At 38.8% G+C, this 7877-nt stretch overlaps 1 protein-coding gene across 3 annotated transcripts in view; it reads right to left on the bottom strand.

Moving 5' to 3' along the window:
* LOC106870177 (oxygen-dependent coproporphyrinogen-III oxidase) overlaps positions 1-7877 on the bottom strand; it is a 360259-nt gene that overhangs the window by 255361 nt on the left and 97021 nt on the right. The window lies entirely within an intron of this gene.

The following is a 7877-nucleotide window of genomic DNA, read 5'->3' as shown; positions in this document are numbered from 1 at the left end:
TATATATATATATATATATATATATGTATATATATATATGTATATAGTATATATACATGTATATATATATATATACAACCCCGCCCCCCTTTTTTGTATTTATTTTTACTCGCATATATATATATATATATGTGTGTGTGTGTGTGTGAAGGCACATGGTCTAGTGGTTAGGCTGTTGCACTCATGATTGCTAGATCATGGGCTCACTTCCCAGACTGGGCAGCGAGTTGTGTTCCTGAGCAAAATACTGCGTTTCATGTTGCTCCACTCTCTCTTTTGACCAAGGGGTACTGTCGGCCTGCTTGCCTAGCCAGTGGGGTGTCATTATTCAATGGTTAAAATGATGCAAAACGCATTGTGACCAGTGATGTGTGACAACATCTGATAGTCTGATCAGTCACATGATCACATGATATCTATATACGAGTGCCTCTGAGTTTTCCCCCATCACTGGTTGACAAACAGTGTTGGTTTGTTTACAGCCCTGTAACTTAAATGTTTGTCAAGAAAGAAATTGATAGAATAAGAACCAGGTTTCAAGAAAAAAATGTCCTGGGTTTAATTTGTTTGACCCTCAGAAGTAAAAGATAAAAGAAGAAAAGATAAAAACAGAATGATGGCTAGAATGCCTTTCCTCATTGGTCTACTTGTTTAAGACTGACCTGGGGTTAAACTCATCCTACATATGCCAGATGTGATACTATAATTAAAGAAAAACATTATCGAATTTTAGCTGACTAGATAGATGCCATCAATTTGAAGCTTAATGAAATATAATTAATTAGATTTATTCTGATGTACTACTAAGCTGGACAACTGGCAGAATCGTTATCTATCCTAAATGTTAGCAGCCATGTAGTTACCCTACAACAAGAATTTGTTGTACTCCAACTGTCTCCTCTCGTACCTTATCCCCCACATAACATAAGGATGCAACCCCATTCCTTGGGTTTTGTAGACTTGTGAGCTACATGGTGACCTCATTAATGCTGGTGGCACAAAAATGGACCTAGTACACACTGTAAAGGGGTCGGCATTATGAAGGGCAACCAGCTGTAGAAACGATGCCAACACAGACAGTGGAGCAGGATAAAGTCCTTAAACGTATCGGATCCTGTCAGGCATTTTGGAAGGATATTATTGAAGAGCTGTGGGCCCTTGAAACCCAAGCTGTTGCAATATCTGGTCCTGTATTTTGATGGAGATGCTGGGATCTATTCTTTAATTTATTTCATTCTTTTGACTGTGGCCATGCTGGAGCACCACCTCAAAGGGTTTAGTCAAAGGAATCAACTCCAGGACTTATTCTAGTAGTTATTTTATTGGTTTCTTTTGCTGAATTGCTAAGTTACCAGTATCAGTTGTGACTCTTAGAGCAATGGACAAGATACCTTGTGGTGTTTGTGTATTACTGGTATAGGTGCAAAAGTGGCTGTGTGGTGAAAGGTTTGCTTCCCAACCACATGGCTCTTGGTGCAGTCCCACTGCATAGCACCTTGGGCAAATGTCTACTATAACCTTGGGCAGACCAAAGCCTTGTGAGTGGATTAGGTAAATGGAAACCGAAAAGAATCCCATTGTGTATATGTGTTTGTGTCTGTCTTTGTGTATGTGTTTGACACCCACCATCACTTGACAATGGTGTTGGTGTGTTTACATCCCTGTAACTTAGCAGTTCAGCAAAAGAGGCAAATAGAATTAGTATCAGGCTTTACAAAAAATAAGTACTGGGGTCAATTCATTTGAGTAAAACTCCTCAAGGAGGTGCCCCAGCATGGCCTCAGTCTAATGACTGAAACATGTGAAAGACAAAAGATATATTTGGTCAATCTCAAGAGGGATGAAGGGTAATGATTAGCCATTCCTGCGATTTGAAATTAGAACCGTGAGCTACAAAAGAGTAAACTTTGCACTGAGCCTAACATTTGACTTGTGAAGACTTCTGTCACTTCACCATTAATGGGTCAATATTGTTGTGATTCTTTATTTGGGTGTGAGGTTATAGAACTAATACAAAAGAGGAGGAGGGGATATGTCCACAAAGTTTCCCCTCATGGACATTAATGGCCCAAATAAAGCGAACTGGTTGTAACCAGGATCGAAAACTATCTCACAGACTTGGAAGCTCGCCAAGAGTTTAGCTCGTGCTTTGCATTGATAGCAGCGTTATATAAGAATATTGCAAATAAATCACATTGCATGTCAACCAGTCTCTAAAATAAACTCTTTTAGAAGGAAGAATTTATTTCTTCAGCACTTACAGTGAGGGAGGGGTTAGGGGTAAGAGAGAGGGTATAGTAATAGATGAAAAAGAAAACGATGATGGTGGCAGTGTGTGCGTGTGTGGTGGTGGGTAGGCAGATTTGAAGAGAAGTTAACCAAGTTTCAAAGAAATGACAAAGAAAGGAAATTGTTGATCTTTCCAGCATTTCAAAGGGGGGAAGAAAAAAAAAAGAAAAAAACCTTATAAATAACTCTTCTAAAATCTTAAATCGATCCCCATTATTATTTGTGGCAAACCAATGATGTATATATATTTCGGGATATTTCAAGAAAAGGTTAATTTTTGTCACATATATCTTACATGCTATCGATATGGGTGAGGTATTGGTATTATTGGCAGCGATGATACTGGTGGTGGTGGTGGTGGTGTTTGTGACAATGGTGGTGTTGGTGGTAGTGGTGATGGTGATGAAGGTGTTGTTAGAGTAATTGTCGTCGTTGTTGTTGGTGGCAGTGAATAAAGCATTATTGGTGATGGTGGTGGCAATGTAGGTGTAGATAACCTAAATGGTAGAAGTACTATCAGTGACAGCTCTTGGTAGAGTTATTAGTGCTGTCCTTGGTGGTGGTGGTGGTGGTGGTGTTGATGGTAAAGAAAGCATTATTGTTGTTGTTGTTGGTAGTGATGGTGGTGGTGGTGGTGGTGATGGTGGAAGAGACCAAGGACAGTTAATGTGGATATTTTCAATGTATTCAGTATCTTTCTTAGAGACTTGCCTGGACAATAAATTAACACCTACCCCCTCCTCACACACCATCTCTCTCTCTCTCTCTCTCTTTTCAACACTCCAAACACTTGAATTATGTGAATTGTCAACTATGGAATATTCACTCAGGCATTTCATTTGAATTCTATGAACCAACACGCCAATATAAACAAACACACACACAACATCCAAACATGACATAAACACAAAACATATGCACATACAAACTCATGACATACACACATACACATACAGATGCAAACAGACACATACACATGAACATACAATAGCCAAAGACAGAGCCTCCACATGGTTGTTATAATGCTAGAAATAGCAACCAAATCTCAACCAACTTCTACCCTGCTCCACCAACCACCACCATAAAAGAACATTAAGTCAATGGTTCTCAACTAGGGTCCATATGGCTCTTAGGAACCCATATAAGGTTTTATTGTTAAAGTTTATCTGCAATAAATTGGTTATATTCCTACAACACACAAAATATTTTAACAAGTTTTTTTATTCATTTCCTAATAATATTTAATTATAAAAATAAAGTAAGATTTTATTTTGATATCCATTGAATGGCTATGGCAGTCCAATAGAGTAAAATAGGAACCAAAGGGGTTCCATCGGCAAAAAATGGTTGAAAGCCACTGCATTAGATGACATGCCTACAGAAAGAAAAAACAACAAAAAAAAACCCAGGATGGTCACACCTAGAATTCCGTATCCTCAATCAGAGTTAACCTTGGATTAAACAGTAACAACAAGGTAACCAAACACAACCTACACATAGAAATATATAATTATATTTGCTCACACATACACATGCACACAGGTACAAGACATGCATAGATATAGACACACATGCATGCATACATCATCTGGTCTATACTTATGTATCACATCCACGACAGAAACGTAACTTAGCTAAGGTGTATGTTATTAATGTTATCAACACAGAATGAATAAATTGTCCTGTTTCTATTGACAGTTTTAAACTATGAGGAATTTATATCATATCCTACTCATATCTCCATCTTGTGGCTCTCCTGTGACTAATACAGTCTTAAACTTTCGTTCACAGGTTGGGGCCAGGGTTTCATTTATCAAGATGCTAGTATTGAGGTGAAGAATTTGGTACCTGCATGTCTCAGACAGCTGCCAACATCTGAATATCTGGGCAGAACAAAGGGAACTTTCTTTGTATAAATTGATATATGCTAGTATCTGTAAAAGCACCACATACACACACACAGTCATGTGCATGCATAAATGCGTACACACTCAAAGGTGAATAAAAAACAATCATACACAAATATGGATGTATACACACACATGCACACAGACAGATACAACAGCAAATAAACACACACACATACTAAAATACAGTAATCCATCCACACAATGCACACACACACACACACACACACACATAGTGGCACATGAATAAACACACTCACACACACACACAAGGATGGTACAAATGATGGCTGTGTGATTAAAAAGTCTATTTTCCTACAATGTTATCCCAGGTTCAATTCCTTCACTTGGTACCTTATGAAAGTGACTTTTATCACAGGCTCTGGTTCACCAGTGCCTTCTGTCTAACTGTACAGAAACCAATTGTATGTATACTTGTGTGTGTTTAAAGCATGTGTATTAAATGGTAAAAGGGTAAAAACCCCTTTTGGTCATGAATGACCATGAGATTGGACCAAGAAAGTTCCCCTCCTAGGCAAAAGACTGGGCAAGGTTGTTTATGGAAGACCAGCAGTTGCCCATGCATACCAGCATCCCTTCTCCATGCCACTGCTGTTTTCCAAAGGAAAGGCAAAGGCCAATACAGCTTGGCACCAGTGACATCGAAACTCATTTCTACAGCTGAGTGAACTGGAGTAACGTGAAGTAAAGTGTCTTGATCAAGAACACAACTTAGAGCCCGGCCTGGCAATTGAACTCACTACTTCGTGATTGAGAGCTCAATGCTCTAACCACTGAGCCATGTGGTATAAATGGTATAACATCTATTACAGCACAGTTTCACCAGTACATTGGTGATTATCCAAATGGTACAAGTTAGATCTGATTAGGCAGAGATAACCTGGGAACAAACACCACCACCACAAACAACAACAACATGTTAACACTATCCTTTTATTAAACAGACAAGATTCCTTTATCTCATACTGTACCATCTTGAAAAAGGTGACACACACATAGTGTAATGTAGTCCTGGATGCACTTTGCATTAAAAAGAAACGAAAAGGACAAAATAGTCAAGGTTAGAATGCTTTTCACCATAGGTTTACTCAATCAGATATAACCTGGGGCTAAACTAAAACAACAACAGCAAAAATTATGGCAAGGTTCTTTCTAATTAGGGAAATGGAGAAAAAAAAATAAGAGAAACAGGAAAAGTAGTGAGTAAAATTTTAAAGAATTCACATGAAGTTCCAAGATGGTAAAAATTTGTAAAGTCAATCTGAACTAAATGTAGAGATTAATTGCTAATCTTGTTTGTGCAAGTCACCATGAAGAAACAACAACAACTGGAACAACAACAGATGCTTGATTATCAATTATAATTTTTCATCAGAATAACAGTAACAAACTTACTAATTTGTAAATCAACTCAACTTCAGCAGAATTAATAAAGAGAAAACTGTGAGGAATTTTAAATACTATTGTTTGAAAAGTTATAAAGACAGATATGGCAGGTATCTGCTAGCTAAGCAAACTGTGACTTCTGGTGGATAGGGAGACAGTATGACATCTGGTGAATAGGGAGGCAGTGTGACACCTGGTGGATAGGGAGACAGCTGAGAGGGAGCCAGAGTGACATCTGGCAGATATCGAGTCAGTGTGACATCTGGCAGATAGAGAAACAGTGTGACTTCTGGTGGATAGGGAGACAATAACACATCTGGTGAATAGGGAGACTGTGACACTTGGTGGATAGGGAGCCAGTGTGACATCTGGCAGATATAGAGTCAGTGTGACATCTGGCAGATAAACATTGTGACATCTGGCAGATAAACAGTGTGACTTCTGGTGGATAAGGAGACAGTGTGACATCTGGTGGATAGGGAGGCAATGTGGCTTCTGGTGGATAGGGAAGCAGTGTGATTTCTGTTAGAAAGGAAGGCAATGTAACCTCCGGTGGATAGAGAGACAATGTACCTGGTATTACATCTGGTGGGTAGGAAGACAATGTGACATCTGGTAGATAGGGGGACAGTGTGACTGTCATCAGGAGGTGAGAGATACTGACATATAGAAACTAGGGTGATGGACGTATGGAGGCTGTGATTGACATAGAAAGGCTACATAAAGTGACACCTGATAGCTAAGGAGACAGTGTGACATTTGGTAATTAAGGAAACAGTGTGATATCTGATAACTTAGGGCAGCATTTCTCAACCGGGGTTTCCTGGAACCCTAGGGTTCTGTGAGAAAGAGCGAGATAAGCTAATGCTAATTTCATGATCGTAATATTACTATACATGCACAACATATTATTGGTTATTGTAATATTGTAATTGAGACATCATCCTATCTAACCTATTATCATAAAAATATAACCACACACACACACACACACACACACACACATGATATTTACCATGTAAACTACAATGAAAAAATATGAGTAAAAATATGGTCTATAATATTTTTTGTGCAGGGGTTCCTTGAGACATGTAATTTATTTTAAGGGTTATGCAATGGTAAAACGGTTGAGAAACACCGACTTAGGGGATGGATGGCGACAGCTTGCACAAGCAAGTACTAAGCAGTCAAAGTAAATGGTAGTTGTGAAAGAGGAAAGCTGAAGACTACTTAGGATGGGGCAGTGAAAAATTATGATGAAGGAAATGCTAGAGGACAAAGACTACTGGAAAGACATGGTGCTACAGAAGACCCAGTCTCCTGCACAAGCTTGGTAAAATACTTGTTGCAAAAGGGGAACAAGGCATGCATTCCTCTCTTGCCTTTTGTTTTGTGGCTGCATCCCTCATCTACCATCCATTCCATACCCTCATATAACCCCCACTATTTATTATCTGAACTGTTCTACTTATCCCATACCCTCTCATTCCCTCATTATCTCTTCTTTCTTGCTTTTAACCCTCCACTGGGAGTATAGGCCACTTATAATTGAATTCCATGTCGCATAATTTTTCGCTTCTGTACTTATACTCTGCCATGAATGTCCCCCTTTCTCTAGTTCCTTTTGTGTTGATCTACGCCACGAGTTCTTAGGCCTACCCCTCTTTCTATATCCATCCAGATTCCACTGTAAAGCACTTTTCGCTGCATTTGGTGTGTCCTTTCTAATTGTGCTACCAATCCACTTCCACTTTTTCTTAAATATTTGCTCCCTAATCGAAACTTGATTCGTTCTTTGCCATAGGACATGCTCAACTGTTGTTATTATTATTATTATTTTTCATCTGAATCCATCCTGTGGTTCTTGAGATATCTCTTCTAATCACCATGTTATATCATCCATATTTGAAAGGAAAGTCCTTGATTTGTGCTTAATGAATATCTTCCTGTCCCATATCTTCACCATCTGTATCTTGCAACCAAAAGCCTTGTGAGTGGATTTGGTAGATGGAAAAGTTGTATTTGTCTTTATATCTTTGCTTCACAACTGGGGTTGGTTTGTTTACATCCCCATAACTTAGCGGTTGAGCAAATAGACAAATAGAATAAGTATCAGGCTTTAAAAGAAAAATAAGTAGAGGGGAAGGGTGATTAGTTTGACTAAAGTCCTTCAAGGCAGTGCCCCATCATGGCCACAGCCCAATGACTGAAACAAGTAAAAGATAAAAGATATACTAGTGTGTGTGTGTGTGTGCGTGTGCGTGCGTGTGTGTG

The sequence above is a fragment of the Octopus bimaculoides genome, chromosome 24, assembly GCF_001194135.2.
Source record: "Octopus bimaculoides isolate UCB-OBI-ISO-001 chromosome 24, ASM119413v2, whole genome shotgun sequence".
NCBI lineage: Eukaryota > Metazoa > Mollusca > Cephalopoda > Octopoda > Octopodidae > Octopus > Octopus bimaculoides.
The sequence above is the reverse complement of the archived record's forward strand: the minus strand, read 5'-3'. Positions and strand labels throughout refer to the sequence as shown.